Raw genomic sequence first — 20,716 nt, forward strand, 5'->3', positions numbered from 1 at the left:
TCTTTCCTAATATTTAGGTCAGCATTTAAAAATATATATGTATATGTTTATATCAGACGGAATTGCAGTCATGGTAAGTCAATGATACTCAGCCATTTTCTTAATGCACCTAAAGAGAGTGGACATGCTGCCAGCTAATTGATATTTACTAATGATGAACAAGAAGACAACCAATTATCACAAGAGATTTTCCCATTTACCATCAAGTAAACATCTTCCTCTCAAAGTGATATGTTTAGCATCTGTACTCATTTATTAAATAAGTATGTTTTTTCCTCTTTAGTATAATGACAGAAGATATTTTAGGCTTTTAAAACAGCCACTTAATCTGACTTTGCAAAAGATTTTGAGGTGAATACATTAAAAATGCAAATTATTAAAACATACATGCATTAATGGAGACAACTGTATGAATTGCAAAGCTGCTACTATCATACAGCACAATTAGGTTGCTATGTAATTCATTTAGATCTCCCTCATTTTGCACACCAAGCATTTCTGGAATTTAATTGGCATGAAAGGCAGAGTAAACTATGCACAACAAATTGAGTGTGAAACAACGTTAATTTAGATAAAACCCATTCTGCAAAACTGCTGGTTCAGCAGTATTTGCAAAGTGCAAAGGAGAGGAGTCACCAGCTCTGCTTTAATGTCATTGACTCTTCATGCTGTGTCACAGCCAAGATGTTATGCAGGATTGCAGAGGGAATCAGCATTTAAGCCCTAGTTCCAGTGCAAGACTCTTTCATGCAATTATATGAGAAGCTACAGAAACTGCTTCAGAGAATACTACCCACATCAATAAAATATCATGAATATTAGCTATAGAAATAGTTTCAGTTTAATAGATAGTTTGTAAGAATGAACCCGCACTGTTAAATCCCGATGATCTCCTGAAGTTAGTGAGAAGTTTGACATTTTCAGCCTATGTATCTTCATAACTTCCATCAAGATGATTCCTTAATGCATTTTTAATGCATCTAAGTAATGCCATAATTCCAAACAAAACAAAACAACCCAAAACACCACCAACAAAAAGGCATCTCTACAGAACTGAAGAGGTTGGGGAGGTGGTCAGGGAAGGGATAAGATGCCATGATTCAGCCTTGAAACAAACGAAAGAAAAGCTTGAATAAGTTCAGAACTAGCTTAATGTACAAGGCAATGAATCCTAAAGGTGAATTTGTAAGTGGAAGTAAAGCCATTCACACTGTATTGTAAACAATGAAAACTCAGTTCATAATAGTTAATGTATTCAAACAAATTTTTATTATAAATCAGACGTAGGATTGGGTGGACATAGAATAAGGGCAAGCAATGGAGGATAATATGCAACCAGAGACTCAGATGCATCCTCTCAATGCTCTCTCTCCCCCCACCCGCTCCCCCCCCCCTTTTTTTTTTTTTAAATAGTATACAAACCTGTTAGTCACCCCATTTATGGTTTTATACTTAGTTGAAATCTGTGTACAAATTACTCTTTAATGTAACCTTGTTGTGCCTTTCTTTTTGTGCGTATCTCATGTACATCTCATATCTTTCATAACTTTTCATTCATCATTATTAGTAGCAAAGCAATGCAACAGGATTTCCAGTTTTCATTCCTTAAAACAGAAACATTTCCAGTACTTGATTTCAAACAAGAGAGTACTATAATAGACAAAATGTTTCATACTGTCCTTTGAATGGATTTAAAGATATGCACATTAGGAATGACAATGGGTAAGAAGATTAGTGAGGTTAGCCTGAAATGCCTTGTGTATATATTAGTCACGCAGAAAAATGTATTATGAACTGCTGGATAGCAGAAGTTAAATTTGCATATATTGTGTAGCCCATAGTTATTAAATATCTAATACATATGAAAAAATGACTATATATAGTGGGCTTCATAAGGCACAGAAATACTTGAAGATAAATCTGGGAAAGTAATAAGATTCTGTGTGTTAGAGAGAAATGAAACACATTCATATTATATACTACTTTATAATCATTATCATAATGAAATTTATTGGCCAGATTAGCTGGTGTGTTTTTAGTATCCCTTTTTTCCACACAGATAATTGATCCTAACTGGAGTGCAGTATCTTTATAAAACCAAGTTAAAATGGTTTATTGTTGACTGAGATGGCCTCAGGTTAGCCTTGCTGAGGTTAGCCTATTTGTGGAGAAAAATCATATTTCTTTCTTTATGAAGCCTGTTCTATCTATTTAACTGGACTCCAGTATAAAGCATGGCCTAATAAAAATGCAGTGAGATGCTAAGAACTTTGAGAAAGGGATGTGAGGCCATATCAGCAAAAAGGGAATATCAGGATTCCTCCAGTGTTCCAATAAATCTATTATTGTTTATGTCAAAAAAGAACAAACCACTGCACACAAATTTGCAGTTGGAAATCAGACTGAAGTAGGTTTCCAATGCGGTCACTGTGGTTAGTTTACACTTCTGTATTCAAGATCTTTTTCAGTAGCTAGTAAACTCTGAAGAAATTCAGGCCATAGTTGGTAGAAATTAAATTCCTTTATCCATTACTGAGAGATTGTTTATCAAGATGTTGCAGATGAATTAAAGTAATCCTTATCACTTAATATAGTCTGGCTTGCTACCTTTACTGGAATTACTTCTCAGAATTAAGCAGCTTAAGTAATGTCAGGGAAGAAAAGTGTCAGCTATTAATTTGCAATTTCAAAAAATAAATTTGCCCATCTGCTCAAAGAAAAAGAGCTGCTCTCTACAAGCACAATCCTGTGATTCCTATCTATACAGCATGCATCAAACATAACAGATTTGGATACTCCTAGGCTGCTTTTACTTAGATGTAGGTAGTGTGCTGCATCAACATCTCCCTTTAATGGCTGTTCTCATGTACAGAGTTTGGACTATACCAGGTACCACCTTCTTTTGAAATACTGATATTCTTTTTGTAGAAAAATAGTCTATCCAAAAAGGTATTAACTTCAAAGTTAGGCTTTCATTAAACTTTAAGACAAACTATAAAGTAGCAGGCTCTGGTTTCCAGTTGGGTTTTAAATTGTGCTTTATGCCATCTGCAGGAGATACAAGTTTGAGTGTGTCATACTGCTTCTGTACCGTCAAAAGATTTTTACTAATGTACTTTGGAAAAAGATTACTTCCCCATTCAACAGTGGGCTAGAATGTAAGGAAGAGCCATGTCAAACTCATAATCAAGGGACAGAAAGAACCTGGAATAAAATGGATGTTCATAAAGCTTTCCTTTTTTAGCTCACAGCTAAAGCCGGGCAGCCAGTTTGCATCCTTACGGTTGCAAGGAAATAAAGGATGTGTGCCAGGATTAGATTTCCTTAGTGTGCCACTCATGTTTCGGTAGAGTTCATATGTAGAATTTCATTGGTATTCCTGTTGTACACTGCATAAAACAAAGTGTCCTATGCAAATACCTCCACAATAGATATTTAATATGCCTGTTAGATTAGAGTTTCCCTTACTGCTTTTTCACTGTGAGCTACAAAAGGTTGTGTTGAAGCATTTTGTGGCACTCCTGAAGGGATGAGCGTAACTGTTTGCTACCTCTGGAACAAGAGAGGAGGACAATGTTTGAGGGGAATTGAAAAAGAGGAAATGATTCAGGTTACTGTGGAAAAAAATAGTAATATATAAGGGCATAAAAATACTCAGAGGAGTTATTTTTAAGGTGACCTTATAAAATGACCTCCGGAAAATCCTTTACAGATTACTACTGTCTCTTGGGGTCCACTGCTCCTGTGTGCAGAGTTACAGCCTATCCTCACTTGCTCAACCCACAAATGATAGAGCAGTTTCATGGTGACATCAAAGTAGTACATGAAGTTCTGAAGTACAGAGTATGATACAAGAACAAGAGGAAATTTAGGGCAATGAGATCCAGTTACAGCACTACCTTTCTCCCCTATTGACAGGGGGGAGCTGTTGCAGTGTTTGAGTTGAACAGGTTAAAAGCAATGTTTTTTCTTTTGAAGACACAAGAACTTTCATGACCCCGGTATAATCACAGTGCAGGAAATGACCATGAATGTTCACAAGCTCTACGCTAAAATGAAATGCTCTGTCCTTTTCTGTTTAGAGTTATAGTTCTTCCGAGGGGATAATGAATTAAATATGCGAACCCATGTTTGGGAGGCACATTGACCCCTATTTAGCAATAACTCTCAAGTCTCTCATAGGAGAGTAGAGGAAATTTCTGCTGAGCATTTATATCTGTATTATAATTATCGTAACTGAAAATTCTGCTATCCTGAAGGATTTCCCAGTTATCTATAGCCACAAACCAGAGGGTGATAAGAGCACTGGACAACAGCGTTCAATGTGCAGGATTAAAGAGTCTGTGTCAAGACAGAACACTGAGGGAAATCCTTGGCATACAAATGATTCCTGCCCATTGCCTTTTACCTCCAAAAGTGTCTTTTCAGGCAAAATAGGCAGGACAAATTACAGCTGTAATTCCACCTGTCAGGGCATTTGCAGTGAAGGAATCTTCCCCTCCTTCTGCATCTGGTCCCCGCCAAAAGGCTAAGCCTGAAACAACCCCCTGCCCCTCAGGGGTCTCGCTGGAGTTTTGCATGGTGAGTGTTGTGTGTGTGGGAGTAGAGGCTGCACACACAGACTGTGGGCTGTGCTCATGCAGACTGAGGAGACAGGCTGAGGAACTGCCTTCCAAAGGGCCTGGTGCCTGGGAGACCTGTGTGACACAGGCATCGGCCCCAAGTTTGACTACAGTGAAGTGACATGAAAGAGCCACTGGCAAATTAAGGCCAGCAGTGTAAACGCAAGTCATCTCACTTAAGATGAGCACAAGCTCAGCTACAAAAAACGCTACAGCACACTACAGCTACCAAGACAGCTTGCCTGAAGGGCTTGTCAAGATCAGCTCTTCACAACTGCTACTGCTGTCTCAGTCTAATATAACTTCAAGTCAGACCTATTCAGTTTGATTGTATTAGTAGTCACTGTGTTCTCAGGCAAGTGATTTTTAATTATCCTGCAGCATGTTTACTCAAAGACACAGAAAGAGAGAGCAGAAAAAGAAATATACCAAATATTTGAACTCAACTAGTTTATGTTTCCTTTGGAGTTTTAGAGATGTCTGTGCAGAGGGTTTAGCTCACAGATATGGGAAGGCAAAAGGCACCTTCTGGCACTATTAAACCCCACCTATCACTCTTCCAAGTAAGGTCATTTCTTGTCCTATGCTTACTGTTGTTTTGACCAGCCTGACAGACAAGATCTCCCTTATTTCTTACGCAAGATCATTCTACAGATAAAGTAGTCACTATCTGAACATTTTTAGCAACGACTACATTTTCTCTTAATCACAATTCATTATCTTATTCACTTTCTCAAAGCTCTTTATACTTCAACACAAGTGCTAATAGCTTGCCTTTCAACGCTGTCCATAACATTTCCTTAGCGCAGGGTCACAGACCACTGGCTTCTTCCCCACATTGTCTTCTGTTACTCTTCCTTAACTCCTTCCGCATGCCCACCACTGCAGCATACAGTGCACAGAAACTGAATTCAGCATTGGATCTGCAGTAAATCTCTTTTACTGCAGACACAGAACACCTTATAACACTGAACTGCAGCACAGTTCACTACTTAGCCAATTTGTTGCCTTCTCTTCCTGTAATTATGCATGTCATGTTTAGAGCCCACAGTGACATACAAGAATTTTATAAGAACTAGGCTGTTCTAAAATAACTTCCTTATATAATTACATGTTTAAGATCACATTACTATCAAAAATGCTCCAATGCAGTAATATTTTTCTTTTATTTTGTGCTGTTCTCAAAAATTGCTTTACAATAATCCTTCTCATTCCAAATTATCATACTATACTATGCATACACATTCGTTTCTTCTTCCATGAGAGAACTTTTATTTTGGCTTAGGGGACTGATTACTCTGTTTGTTGTAAAATACTTGCAGAAAATTTGTGAATTTCATGTACAAGATAGAAGATTCAGGTGAGTAATACAAGTTCATTGTTATGATCAAATGAAAGCACAGATCACAGAAAGGAGGATATATTTGGTTTACAATGTATCTCTGTTTTAAGTACTATTCCAAATCATGTAAGGCTACAATCATTGATTAATGACTCCTGAAATGCCTTTAGCATCTATGCAGTCTGCCTGTGATAGAGCAAAGTAGCGCCAAGGCTTTTCTTATGCTGAATTGTTGGCATCTGGGCAATTAGAATCCCTGAGAGGCAGGAAAGGAAATAAACTAGGCTTGAAAATTAGGCTGCTCACTCACTGAGAAGTTTCCAGGATGAAAGATACGTTAAATATATCTAATAAAATTATTCAGAATATAAATATTTTTGGTAACATGATTATCAAAATTAATGAATGAATCAAAATAAATTACAGTGGTAAGTTTTGATACCATGATCTTAATGAGTTTGATTCTCAGTTGGTACCAGGTTGAATAGCCACTTCAGTCTGTTGACTTAAATCCATTAGGAGTTATGTCAAGCACATTTACCTGAAGCTGCTGCTCACTAATAGTGAAAATAATAATGAAGGTTTTAAAAATCTGTGTCATCATCCAAAGTGCCTAAAGCCTCCAGTTCACAGAGCAAGTCCATTGCAGCAGTGCCTCTTTCGGGTGAAAGGCTCCTGCTAAGTGACACCTCATGGCAGAACTATACTGAAAGACATGGCAGAGCTATACTGAAATGCCTCAGTTTGAGCATAGGCAAAATTTGGGGATAGATTTAATGAGACAAATGAGGTTTAGTTAAGATACTCAGAGTAATTCTTTCACTCTTCATTAAAGTGCTTTTGTATCCTCAGATTCTAGCTTTCTGTCCCAGCTGAAAACAGCTTCAGTGCCTATTGCAGGCTAGGATTTTAATACACTGCTCAGTCTGAAGGAAGAATGACCCTTATAGAATTTAATTGACCGCAGCATTTCTTGAGAATGACCGGGGGTAGTCTCAGAGGTTCCCCATGTAAGTACGAGCAATAATCATCGCTCACTGATGAAACTGAGTGTATCGTTATAGGGTGCACTGATCCAAGTCCTAATGGGCTAAGTAAAGAAGGGAGAGGGATTCTTAGTTTGAAATTTTACTGTATGTGTCAAAATCAAAACAACATACTAAGATGTTAGATGCTGCAATGCTATTTTGAAGATGAATTGGTTCTCTGCACCCTTTTCAGTTCAGCCCACCTTTCAGGTCTATAGCCCCTCTCTTGCTGCCACAGATTACCCCAAGGTCACAGAAAACTGCTCCTTGCATATCCTAAATTTAACCTCTGCCCACTCCCCTGCCCTGTACAAAACCCTCTGGCATGCTGTCATGAGCCTGCAATTACCGAGTCATCCGCATGCATTTATTGTATATACCTCAGTGTGTATGCTTTTAGCCAATAGATCTGACTTATGTACAGTGACCTCCACAGAAAAGTCATGCCCTCCATTAATAAAATATTGCATCTATTTTTCTGTTCAATTTCTCCTGCTTAATTCCCTCACTGGAGCACATTTGCCTTAATTCAATTTGAAAGCATTATCTCCCCGTAGAAGGCCGCAACCAGACGACTGAAGGGCCTCACTGCAATTATAAGCAATCCTACAAAGAAACAATTAAAATGTTACATAATTGCATTTTTATATGCAGTGTGTACCACAGCTCTGCTAATATGTCAGCCCCTATGAGCAGGGTGCAATGCAGTTGAAAATTGGGTCTCTAATATGAATTAGATTTCAGCAAGACCACTTACAGGCCCATTTTTCCCCTTCCCACCAGTCCCAGTGACTATTACATGTTCTCTTTGCCCTCCACACTTAATTCGATTCCTCTTAAATTCCTAAGTGTCTTAGACATTTTCAGTAGGCTATTATTTAGGAAGCTGGGGAAAAAAAAGAGTTTTGTTTGTTTTTGCCATATTCATAAAATACAATTATTGGTGAAAACAGAACCCTGCCATTTTTCTTAATGCATCATAGCACTAATTGCTGTAAACTGTAATCGTTTTGAACCAGATTGCCACTACCCCTTCAAACTATACAGAAAAAGGGGTTTGGGTCCCATTTTTCTTCCTTTCTCCTCCCTGAGCATGTAGGGCATTCTGTTCCCAGTTAAGGTGTAGAATTAGGACTCAAGAGACAAGGTTGCAGCTATACCTCCTTGCATGGCTTAGGCTGATTGCCTCTTTTGGGCACACAAATCCATAAAATAAGAATAACTATTTGCTTTTCTTCATTTTTCCATCTTGCTGTAGGAGCTTGAGCTCCCACATGAAAAGGAAAACAGGTCTTATGGTAGACTAGCACTTCTATCAAAATGCACAAGACTTCAACACTATTTCTTTTTCCTTCTCCCCTTCCCCCCTGCCCCAACTCTTTTCATTGAAAACATTCCTGTATTTTTGTTATTCTGGTAGGTATTGTCATCAATTGTCATCAATTGGTCACTCTTATCTTGCCTACTATTTTTTTTTCTTCAAAATAATACTTGTGATTACAAACTGTAAATAATTTTATAATAAATTCCCTGACATCTTAACTTTGTAGCAGTCTGTTCCAGAATGCACTGTCTTGTTTAACACAGACAAGATTAGGATGGATTCAAAACAAACTGAAAAATAGTTTTCCTGGTTTTACTGTATGCTTTTATAACTTATTCATGGGAATTGTGTTTTATTGGATTTATCATTCAACATACTCAGATTTGTCAAAAATCTCCATTTTAAGAACTAAAAAGAGTGCATTCTTTATAACTCAATCAAATAAACAAATAGAGTCTCATCGATGTCACCATCTAACTATCAAGCCCACTTCGGAGCTTTTAACTACTCTATGCTTACTGAAGTTTAAGGTCAGGCTTTACTTGAAATTTTAATATTCTCTGTGTGAGATGCAATTACAGCTGACTTGCAAGTAATATTTCTGATTCAAAGCCTTTTTATTTCTTTTCTTTTTCTACTTCAAATGCCATTGCTTCACATACAAGAGGATAATTAATACTGTGTCAGCAGTACCTACTGGAAGAGCCCACAATTACTGCATTTTATCCTATTATCAAACTGAAACTTCGGATACTTCTTGTAGGGAGTTGTATTAAATTGTTTTGTCTCAAGTGCTCCCAGGACTATTCTGCTAGTGCCTCCGTGAACTAGTCTTCAACTCGGAAAAGAAACAAATACAATTAGCTCTTTAAAGAAGTAGGTCAACTACTCATAAAAGATGCCATCAGTTTAGCAGGATACAAAAGGAGCAGCATACAACTTCTCAAGCTTCTTGACCATGCACAGAGTAGTTGCACCACCCTAGCTGTTGCACACTTGATTGTGCAGGAAGGGATTCCTCAGTGTGTGTTTAGCTAGTGGGGTTTTTTTGTTTATTTGTTTGATTTCAGTGCTATTCTTCCTTGTGATGCACTAACTGAGATTTCTCCTACCGATTTTTTTAAATAATACTCTCATAACACTTTTTTCACATTTTTTCCCCACCCTTTCACACTTTCCCAGCCTCACTTCCCTTTACATGTTATTTTATGTACCTAGGCTAAAAATAAATCCTGAACATACTCTGATGTCATTATCCCGACTGCTAATATACATTGATGCAGAGTTCAGATTATCTTCAGATCTCACTACGAAAGACATAGCTACCATTTGAGAAGATGGTCAGAGTTTCAAAGAGAGAGAGACTAATAAGGTGAATGTAAACTGTTATGGTATGTTTATCTTTGTGAGAAAAAACAAGTAAAACAGGTCATGGTGGAGAAATGGCAAATAATGAGTGATTGAAACTGAGCAACAGTTTTTAATAGGTTCAAAAGGAAGTTGATATATGAGAAAAAAAATAACTTCTTAGCGAAGTAAAAATACTGATTCTAACTCAGAGAGTAGCTTTGGAATTAGGATTTTAAGAGTTTAAGAAAACTGAGTATTTATATGGTCCATCAGACTATGCATGTTTACATTGCATAGGAACGCTATGTAATCAGAAAAGTTATGCAGCGCCACCACAATTTATGTCATGAACTAATCTCTAACTAAAAGCAGTTAGAAATATCCTCTATGGGCAGATTACTCCATAATTAAAAAAAAAAAATAGTTTTAAACAATCGCCTTCCTGTGAAGCATCTGGTACTAGTCACTGCCAGAGGAGGGATATTGGACTTGACAGCATGTTAGTGTGACACTATGGTGGATGCATAATGGTTATGATGCTGATGCTTTGTTTCAGCTGCTAGAAAAGTCTTCTTAACCACAATGTGCCTTTCTATAAAAGTGATCATTGTCATAGCAACAGAAGTAGGAGGACCACTTTCCTTTTTGAGGGTTTACCAAGAGGAGCCATGTGTCAGACTGCCTCCTTGCTGTGTTTCTCTGTATAGGCAGTATGCTGAGAAGTGAGGTGAGGATCACATATAGCCCTCTGGATTGTGGGGGAAAAATGTTTGTTAGAAGCAACGGTGCAGCCAGAGGTTTTTCAGGATGCCATGAGGTACAAGGGAGACAAAGCAAGGAGATGGAAACCTGCCACTGCAGAAGCTGAGGAAGAGCCATGGGGCACCACCGGGCCAAGGTGGCAACAGGAGACATCCAGAGCCACCTCATGGGCTCAGTTGCACTTAAGAAAGTTCCTGAGCTGTTTGAAACCACAGCTAAAAACATTGTCACATTGGAAGGGACACAGTGATCAAAAGAAATTGCTTTAAAATCCCTCTTTATTATTCTTGGTTTTTCTGTATTAAAAAAAAAAAAAAAAAGAAAGAAAGAAAAAGCACACCCACACCCACCTTAACTTACTTCTAGTCTTAAAAAAGGCTGTTATCATTTAAGAGCTTTGAAGTATTGCAGAGGGAACTCACTGCAAGAAAGTTCTAGATCCTCTCCCCAGCTGTGGCTGCCTAGAGGTCCCACCAGCCCTTCTCCTGCTGTCAGCTCTCAAACCTGTAACTCTCCCTAAACAGAAATCTCTCATTTATCTTCTCTCAGATCATAGTTGGTACCACAGCCACATGGGTATCAGATATAACTATTTCAGCAGGTGCTGCCAGGTTGGATTCTGCAAAGATTTTCACTTGGGATACACGACAGATTAAAGTGAAGTCTAAGCAGGTGCACACATTTAGAATAAAGCATTCAGGAGGTTGCTTATACCTTGGCAATTTCCCTGCAGCCAAGCTATCTTCTGCTTTGACACCATGAAGCAGCTTGATTTGTTTGCAGCTTTCATATTTCCTACTTCCCCTCTTTCCTGTCCATGGTTTTGGGAGCCCAGAACTGCCCTTTAGTACCTACCTTATTCTCCAAAAAAGCAAAGCCTCCCAGACCAAAGGAAAACAAGAAGACATCTCCTTTCAATTAATAACTCAGCTATGGCCATGGTAATGCCTTCACAGCTAGAGCAGGAGGTTACATATATGTATATATGCATTTATATATGTGTATTTTTGAACCCTTTATGTTGCATGATAATATTGAACAAGGAGAAAAAAAGAAAAGAAGCAGCAGTTCCCCCCACAGTGCCATGCATTCAAACAGGGTTGGGCTTGATCATTAAGGTTAGACAGACATTTTCCCCCATTTGTCACAGCCAGGAATACTTGTCTTCTGAATTCTATTACAAAGCTTCTTATTTTTTGTATTAGAATGAAATTTTGATCCCTTGAAAATGAGACCTTTTCTGTCATCGTTCACAGAGGTAGGATTTAGAATTACAGAAGGATGTTTTAAGACATTAATATTTCAGAAAGAAAAAAATCTTAATATCAAAATGAAATGAATTGCAAGACTAGTAACTGCAAATTCAAAACTAGAGAACAGCTAAGTTAATATTTTGAAAGAAATAAAAAATCATGGACTATAGCAACTACTTCTCAATAGTTTAATTAAACCATAATGCAGATAGTTTTTTCCAGCATGCTTACTTGTGCTATTTTTATTTTAAATATCAAAAATAATTATTGACTTTCAAGCAGATTAATCTTCCTTTCCTAAAAAAGGAAAGTAATTAACCCTAAACAGCTTCCAGGACAAAAAAAAAAAAAAAACACACACAACTTACTAATTTTTAATTGATGATGTAATAGGTTAGTGACACATACCAAAAGAGAAATCAGGATTAGATGCAATGTTTTGGCCACAAGGCATTCTGTGGCCAGAGGAGAAAAGAAAAAGGTTACATACTACTATTTTCTTCTACTGCCAAGAGAAGCCCTGGCAGCCAAGCATCACCTTTAAATCTTTTTTCTTCTGTTAATTTTAATTAATTGACTTTTAACTTTATTGCATTTATTTAAGGAAACCCCACTTATTCCATTCTACACAATATAATTCACACAAATGTGATGACTTCAAACTACTTCATTAGCTTATATCTCTCATGTAGACCTGTTTGTGAAGCTAGCTCTCCAAGACCGCTAAAGTAATAGCACATTAAATGGAATAAATTTCTTTCTTTTAAAATTCCTACTGGTACTTTTTTGGGGGACTATTTTCAAGTTTTATGAGTTATACCAGTCCTAACAAGCATGACTCAAAGATGAAACTTGTTTCTAAGATACAGCCAGTGGAGTTCCTTTGTTTGCATTAAAAGGAGGGAGAAAAGGGGCAAAGAGATCTTTCTCTCCTTGTTCCCAATGATGTCCTGCTTCCAGATAGCAAAAATTAAACATCCTTTTCCTTGCAAAATCAGGAGAATGGATAGGCCGTTCAGTTCTTCTCCCTGCCTGCTCTGACATGTAAGAACTGTTGAGGTTCCTCCACATAAGGGAAAAGCTCCATCCAAAAGGAAAACACAGCATGAAGTATCACCTTATCCCTGAGAGCATAGCTCTGCTGCAAACCTCCTCCATAAATAGACTCTGAATAAAAAGCCAGATCAGGAACAAAGGCAAGGAAAAAAGCCCAATGTTATTACTGGGGTCACAGACTTCTTTCTATTCAGTATCCCAAAATACAGGGCACATAATGCCCTGCTGCCACTATTCAGCACAAACTATGTTAGTGTTAGCTATGTTAGCCCTAGGATCATTCATTGTTTCAGTCCTCCTCTTATTGCACCACTCTTCCTCTGGAAGATGCTTTTCATGCCCCCCCCCCTTTTTTTTTTTTTTGCCTCAGTCTTCCATACTTCTGTTGCAAAAATGCCCTTGCCTTTTTGTGAGCTTGTGTGTGTGCACGCGTGTGTGTATTTGAACTTTAATTAGTAAGTTTCAGACTTATTAATTCTCAGGAAGTCCCAAGAACCATGAAAAGACTACACACAAAAATTAAGGCAGTATACAACATCTGACAAATTAAGCTCTTATTCTGTCCTCTGCCAGAGGATGTGCTTCCACAGAGGTCAATGACTTCATTTGATTATAATAGTGTTCAAGGTCTGCTTTTTTTCCTTGTTTTTATTGTCTCCCTCTGGGAAAATACAATTAAACTTGACCAGAGAGTAAATTATGTGCCTGAGACACTGATATAAATAAGAATTAAAGCTCACAAAGTCAGTGCATTCAGACTTTCATAAAAATGGTGGGAGTTAACACATAGGCCTTTACTTAGAAGTGCTCTCAACACACTGAAAGCACATGAATAATGTATAATAATACATTTTAAGAACTGAAGGGACTAACTTGTTTTCAGAAGAGAGTATGTCACAGACAGGGAAAGACTATATACATAAGGCCAGAAGTCTTTGAAATGAATAAGACCATGACCAGGTTCAAAGACAATTCAGACAAAGCACAAGCAGAAGGAAGAAACAAACAAACAAAACAGTAGTTATTTCAAGTGCTTTATATGATTTTAAGCAAAGTATATCTTGTAGTTTTCCAAGAAGCAGTGGCTGTATCAAAATAATAAAGAATGCTATGTTCTCCACATAAGGTACAAGTAACAAGGTAGTTAAGTCAAATTATTCCCTTATACAGTTATAGAAGAATTTATGAACTGAATATCAGCTGATAATTTGATCCAATATTAGCCTAGCTTATTCCTGTTTTCTCATATTGCTTAAAATTCTCAGAAGAACACTACCCAAGCAGGAACTTACCTGAATTTTTTGGTATAGACTTCCACCATTTATCCATGATTGCATTGTGTATGGGTCACCACATTGGCTGACTGTATTAGCTACATTTACAACCCCTTTTGTACATTTAATAAAATTTTAGTTGTAAGAGAAATACTGTAAGTATATACTAAGAACTGCCTAAGAACCATCTCTTTTCCTCTTATAGCAATTGTTGTATGGAATGAGTTTCATGTGAAACCAATCAGAGTTTCACGTGAAACTCTGTTTCATGTGAAACCAATCAGGTCATGTGATAAGAATACAAGAATACGAGTAATCAATATGCAGCTGGTCTTTTTTTTTTTTTTTTTTTTTTTTTTTTTTTTTCCTCTCTCTCTTCTTCCAGAGATTACTAATGCTTTCATAAGAGGCTACACATGCTGGCGGATTGGTATTCGTAGCTGGCAGAAACCTGTGGGACTGGATCAGAGAGTTTGTTCCCACAGCTGTGGGAAGGTCCCTTTGGTGTAACTGCAGTACCCCATGGGCTAGTAGGAGCCAGAGAGCATTTATGGCATTTTCTTATAGGGTGTGTTTTCATATGCCCCATTTAGCACCATGTCATACTATTTCAGCTAACTGAATTTTACTTATGATATAATAAGGCATCTTTATTATAAATAAGGCCTATTATGAGAGCTCTTTTTTTTCTTGAAAGTGCCTTTAAAAATCCTTAAGAATGTTGATAATTTAAAAAAAGATTATTCAAAACAGAGACCATGTGATTATCATCTCACAGATCCAATACAAAAAAAAAATGAGTTACAAGTAGTGTTTTCCAGAAATGGGGCAGTAAAATCACTAAATATAGAAACAGAGTTTGGTATTTCTTGTGGACATTCACAAGGCCCAAAAGACCTTACAAAAGCACTGTATTTTATGCTAATAATGAATTGCATGAATAATTTAAGCTTAAGCACTACAAGCTTGGCATGGCTGAGGAAAGGAGGAAAAGAAAAGGTGACTATAAACCACCTTATTCAGGTATTTGTTTTTCAGTCTCCAGCATACCTTAGAAAAGCCTCAGGCCTCCTTAAATTGTGCTCAGGCAGCCACAGCCTCTACACTGCCAGGAAACTGCCAGGACTGAAAGATGGCAGAGCTCCTCTCCAGGAGCACACCTAGAGGTGTGACAAGTGACTCACGCCACAGGGACTCACCTGGCAAAAGAAGTAGAGAGAAACCCACTTGGGATGTGTATGTGTGTGTGCACGTGCACTTTGCAGCCCACTGTAGGTTTGTTAGTAATTAGGTACATCTGACCTGCTGTCTCTGCTTTTGCTGGGCTCATCCACAGTATTACTGTCATTATTTCCCACTTACACATTCATCTCTCACCCAGGGGAATAGGAGGAGTGGAATCCACACACAGCAATGGTCGAGTAAGGATGAAGTTCACAGGCAGAACTGAACAGTAGTCCAGCCATATTGAGATATAATTAGAAAGATCACTATTTAAAGATAACCAGCACTTTGGGTCAGGAGCAACGATGTCTCAGCTCTGACTATTTCTGTTCATGGTGGGTCCAAAGTTACTATTATAATTTGTACAAATGGTTAAAGCTATGCCATTTTACCCATTTCCACCCTTTCTTGTTGCAATGAGGAAACTTTCATTGATGCCACTTTTTTTTTTTTTTTTTTTGATGGAGAGCATTCCAAGACAGCAAAGAACAAAACATCTCATATAGCTTTGCAAGGAACTAATTTTGTTTCATTTCATTTCATTTCATTTCATTTCATTTCATTTCATTTTTCTAAGCTTAAAATGTCACCTTTCAGGAGCCATAGGGAGAAAAAAAAAATGTGTTGTAATCTTCAGTTAGAAACTTCAAGGAAACCTCCTGGAAAAACTGCATGTGACCCGAGAGCTGTGAGCTGAGACTCGTCTGCCATAATCGTCTATGCACCATGCTTAAAGGCTGCTTCAAAAACACATAGGAATGGCATTAGCCTAACTGCCTGGAAAACAGTAGTGGGTAGGGAACGTATGTTGGTATAAACTTCTGTTTGCACAGATGAGATTGGACAGAACAATTTTTGCTTTCAAAGCTTGGTAACTGTTCCTGTCTAGGCATTCTCACTGTTTAAAGACCTGAAGGTGACCTAGCTGTTTGGTTTGATTGTGGGCACTTATGCAAGTCTGTAGTTCAGAGAAAGAGAGGGCAACACTGCTGTCAGTACCGCCAAGGACAGAAGCACCTCCCTAGATCCACATTCATTGTATATGGTAGGAAGTAACTATTTTTTTCTGAGGAGATTTGGATATTTTCCTCATTTGAATGTAACTTCTTGGTGAGCTGAGCAAACTATATTGGTAGGTATACAGAAAGTTATAGATACATGCACTACTTAAAGTCCTACTTATTTCTCCCTGTGCATGTGCATTTTTTCTTAGAGAACATACTATATACTATAGATGCGATTTACAACACTTAGGTAAAGGCAACATAAATTCTGATTCTCAAATTCTTGAGAGATTTCCTGTTGTAAGCACACCTTTTTCTCACTGAGTTTCTTGTTAATGGAAATGTTAAGAAAGACATAGTATTTTATTTATTACATGTAAACTCTTAATTTTTTGTCTTTGTTACTGTTCTACAGTACAAGACCTGAGCCTTTCTTGGAGTCATGAGCATCATTTCTTTCACTGGTGTAGTTTATAGGTCAGGTATAGGAAACCACCCAAGACACAGGATGACCTACAAGTGTAAATTACCACTGAACTTTTCATTCAAGTCTATATTAACTAGAAATTTTCATCATCTGATGGCTGTAGCCTACTGTATGAATGCATAAGATGATCTAAATCTTACCCACACCAAATATGTACTCACCTAATGAAAAGAAAATACTCATCTGGCTCTCATCAGCATGCCAGTTAATCTCACAGCAAAGTCAAGAAAGAAGGACTGCAATGATTTCTTTAGGACAAGGTTGCACTTGAGGCATATTAGTATTAGAAAACTGGCACTGCTGCTTTTTTTTTTTTTTTTTTTTTTTTGTGAATAAAGGATTTCTATCTTCAGGGCCATCAGCATGGAGCCTTCCGGTCATAAATTCACCAAGAAAAGAAAAGAATTGTATGAACCTGAAATAGATCTGTACACTGAAGTGTGGAGCTGTGCAGTCCCAATGCATGGCTCTACAGTCCTTCCTAAACTGACACTTCTGAACTCTGCCAGGATTTGATGTAATTTGCTTTCAATTACCCTGTGGTGGCTGCCACCACTTGCATTTGTCAAACAGCAAGACATGTATTACTACCATTGATATTAGGCTCCATAGGGCAGTTACAGGAGAAGCCCCACTACAAGACTGTCAAATTATGCCTTGCAGGTGTAAGAAAATGATAGGAATAGAGTCAGCTTTTGGACCTAGTGTACTACAAAGCCTTTAAAGAGCACATGTTGTTAGAGGGAAGGTGGTACGGTAAGGGAGGGAAGGAATAGACAATCCCAGGCATGTATTGCAGCCCCCTGCAAGGAGCTGATGGGAGTCACTCTGGCAACAAACCAAAGCAGGGTCCTCATACACAGGCCAGGCGGAGGCAGCAAATGTGCAGGGAACTCTGCAGCAGAAGGAAAGGCCAAATGCCAGCCTTGAAAAAGTGCAGAGAATGCTGTGAAGGCCCAGGTAAGCAGAGAAATCTGGTGTATCCATGTGTGTGCATAAATGCCCTAGTGAGGAGGATGGAGAAGGCAGTAGTGCCTTCCATGGCCTGACAGACAATGAGAATCTCATTCCCACTCTTACCTAGTGGGCTTGCAATGTAAATGGGTCTTCTCCTCCTTCTGTCCCATAGAGTATTAACAAGAGCAGAATCATAGAATCATAATGGTTGGAAAAGTCCTTCAAGATCATCAAATCCTGCATTACCCAGAATTAACACCAACCCATCTAGATCAGTGCCATGAAAGAAAGGAATGGAGAGGGGGGAACCACGTCTCCTTACACACCTGGTTCATTCCTGCCATTCCACGTGCCGGGGTCAGCTCTTTTCTGGCAGGGAATTGTTTGTGAGGGAAATACATTTTTTTTGCTATAGGAACATAAGAAATAAAAGCAAAGACTTAGTTCAAGTCCAGAACTTGAATCCAAGACAAGGTCCAACTGCCACCACTAGCTGCAAAGAGCGGTTGCTTAACTGGAAACTGTGCAGCTGAAGTGAGATGGCCCCTGAGATCCCTTTAGATGATACGGCATTTCTTCCAAGTTTTTGTGGGGTGTGTCATACCACCATTGACTATTCTTTTCAATAGCTATAGGATTCAGTCCATAACCGTATAGTCCTGGATAGATAAGTGTCTTTGAGTGATTACTAGATAAGAAGCTGTTTTTCTCAAAACTGTAAGAATGTAAGCGGTTCAGGATGGAAGTCCCTGCTACTTCCCATATAGTTCAGTTAATTGTTCCAGGTGGACCAATTTCTGACTCCTTCTGGTAATTGGTTTGTGCTCCAAGGCTCAATAGCTCTTGCAGACTGAATTCTACCTTATATAATTGCAGCAGCTGTTTTTATTTGATATAGTAACTTCTCTTTAAAATAGATTCAAAAGGTTTCACTCTCATTTCCAGACAACCTCATATAATAGGTACTCATTTAATAATAATGGATGTCACCTTTACTGTTCTTGTATTGCTAGGTTTGTAAGCAGCAAGCTACACAAAATAAATTTCAATCTATTTGATATGGCTAAGCCAATAGCAAAGCTTTAGTAACGAGAGGCAGCACTGCACACAGGAAGGCCCTGAGTGCGTAAGCGAAGATGAGGCCTTCAGGCTCAGTCGCCCTTGAGCGGATATGCTGTAGGTTAGAAATCAAAGCAGAGAAAGACACTTTTACCTATGTTAAAGGCAGAAGCATATTCTTACTGGATAACCCAAAAGAAAACTGTGACTAACTCCGTCAAAGTAATAGAGACTAGAGAGATTCTGAAAATAATCAAATAAGAATTATAAGACATCAATACAATATTGCACAAGGATTTAGAGCAATAAGTAAAAAAAAAAACAGAGTAAATGCAATGCTTAAATTTGAAAGCCTCATCTCAGCTATGACCTTTGGAATGTACAAGCTTGAAGAAGATTTCAGATGTTAGTTAAATCTAAAAACTGGAAGGGCACTGAAAGGTCATAGTATATATTTAATTATTGGGAAAAATATACTAGTGTGAAAAAAAAAAGCTCAAGAAACTTGTGTTATTAGGTACATAATAGAAGAAGAGCTCTCATGACAACCTAACTGGTGTAAATGGCAAGAGGTAAATGAGTATAATCAAAGTGCCTGAGTAATATGGTAGTGACATGAAGACAAAAGTGTCCTCCAGGCCTAAAGCAGCTTCTGTAGGTTCTGTCTGTTTGTCAGTTATTTGCCTCCTGAACTCCAGCTGGTGTAGCACACATTAATTGGATTGAGGTTAGCTCCACTGATTTTTACACAGCTGAGGACTTTGCCCTTTCCTTTGCTATATAAGAGGGTTTAGGGGCTTTTATTATTTTATGTGTCCATATTTCGCCTGTTCAAATTCTCTAAAGTTGTGCTTTATTGTAAATTAATATGCCCAAGACCAAAGCTGAAGCATGCAGCTAGTCTAAAATGAAATTCAGAGAAATGTTATTCTCTACGAAATTTGTTGAACCAAAGAATGTTGCCCACTAATGCAGGGCAACAACTAATGCATTTAAATGAAATTCTCTCTCTAAAAATTTGTATTTTTTTATCAGGAGGTATGTTTAAGTTTCAATCTTTCTGAATTAGAGCTGTTTGTTGTTTGTACTGTTCTGAGACAGATTTATGTAACTGAGATCTTGGTTCCTACCCTCTTCTCTTAAAACAAAAATTTTGCTGGGTCAAAATAGTTTTTTTTTTTTATATATATTGTGTCATTGGAATTTTTAAGATTTTTGTTTTGTACATGCTCCAATTAAAAATATATCTGAAATTCCTCAAGGACAGTAATTCTTGTTCCTCCATATTTTAAAGTGATAGCAAGTTCAAGTTCTTTGCACATATTTAAAGGAAAAATTCAGCTATCAATGAACTGCCCATACCACTTGAAATTTCATAGAAATACTTTAAAAGTAATATGCAAAACAATAATCTTTTAATAATGACCCAATGCTTCCCAATATATCTACTATAGTTAAAAGCAGCTTTTCTAAGGTGTGTAACTAATGAGAGTGTTTTAAATTATTCATTTCTACATCTTCATTCACAAGCCCACTCTGAAGTTCAAGCAAGAGCTGAGCTAATGCAAAAAACATTTTTCAAGGGATATTTGTTTCAACAGCTACAAGAACTCATGAAATATTCTTTGGATGCTTTGTGTACTTACTTTGGACAAGCATTCATTCATTGAGTTTTATTAACAACTGCTCACAAAAGTTATTTTTAAACTGACATCAGTGAAGCATTGATCCAATTGAGGATGATTTTTTACACTGCAATTTTAATAAGTTATGGCCACATCAGTTTAGCTCTTTAGCTATGTCAAAGACCGGGTGAATATTTCAAGGTTCTTGCAAGTACTGAAAACAAAAAATTGGTGGATTCATTGCTTTGCAAGTGCCTTAAGAGATTTTGTGAATAAAGTAAAAATAGTGGCTCTGTTTGGGAGAAGAGGAGGATTGAGGAAAGGAAAATTAAAACACAGAAAATTCACA

This window comes from Tinamus guttatus, unplaced genomic scaffold (assembly GCF_059628265.1).
Source record: "Tinamus guttatus ecotype Peru unplaced genomic scaffold, ASM5962826v1 Tinamus_guttatus_pri_ptg000240l, whole genome shotgun sequence".
Lineage (NCBI taxonomy): Eukaryota > Metazoa > Chordata > Aves > Tinamiformes > Tinamidae > Tinamus > Tinamus guttatus.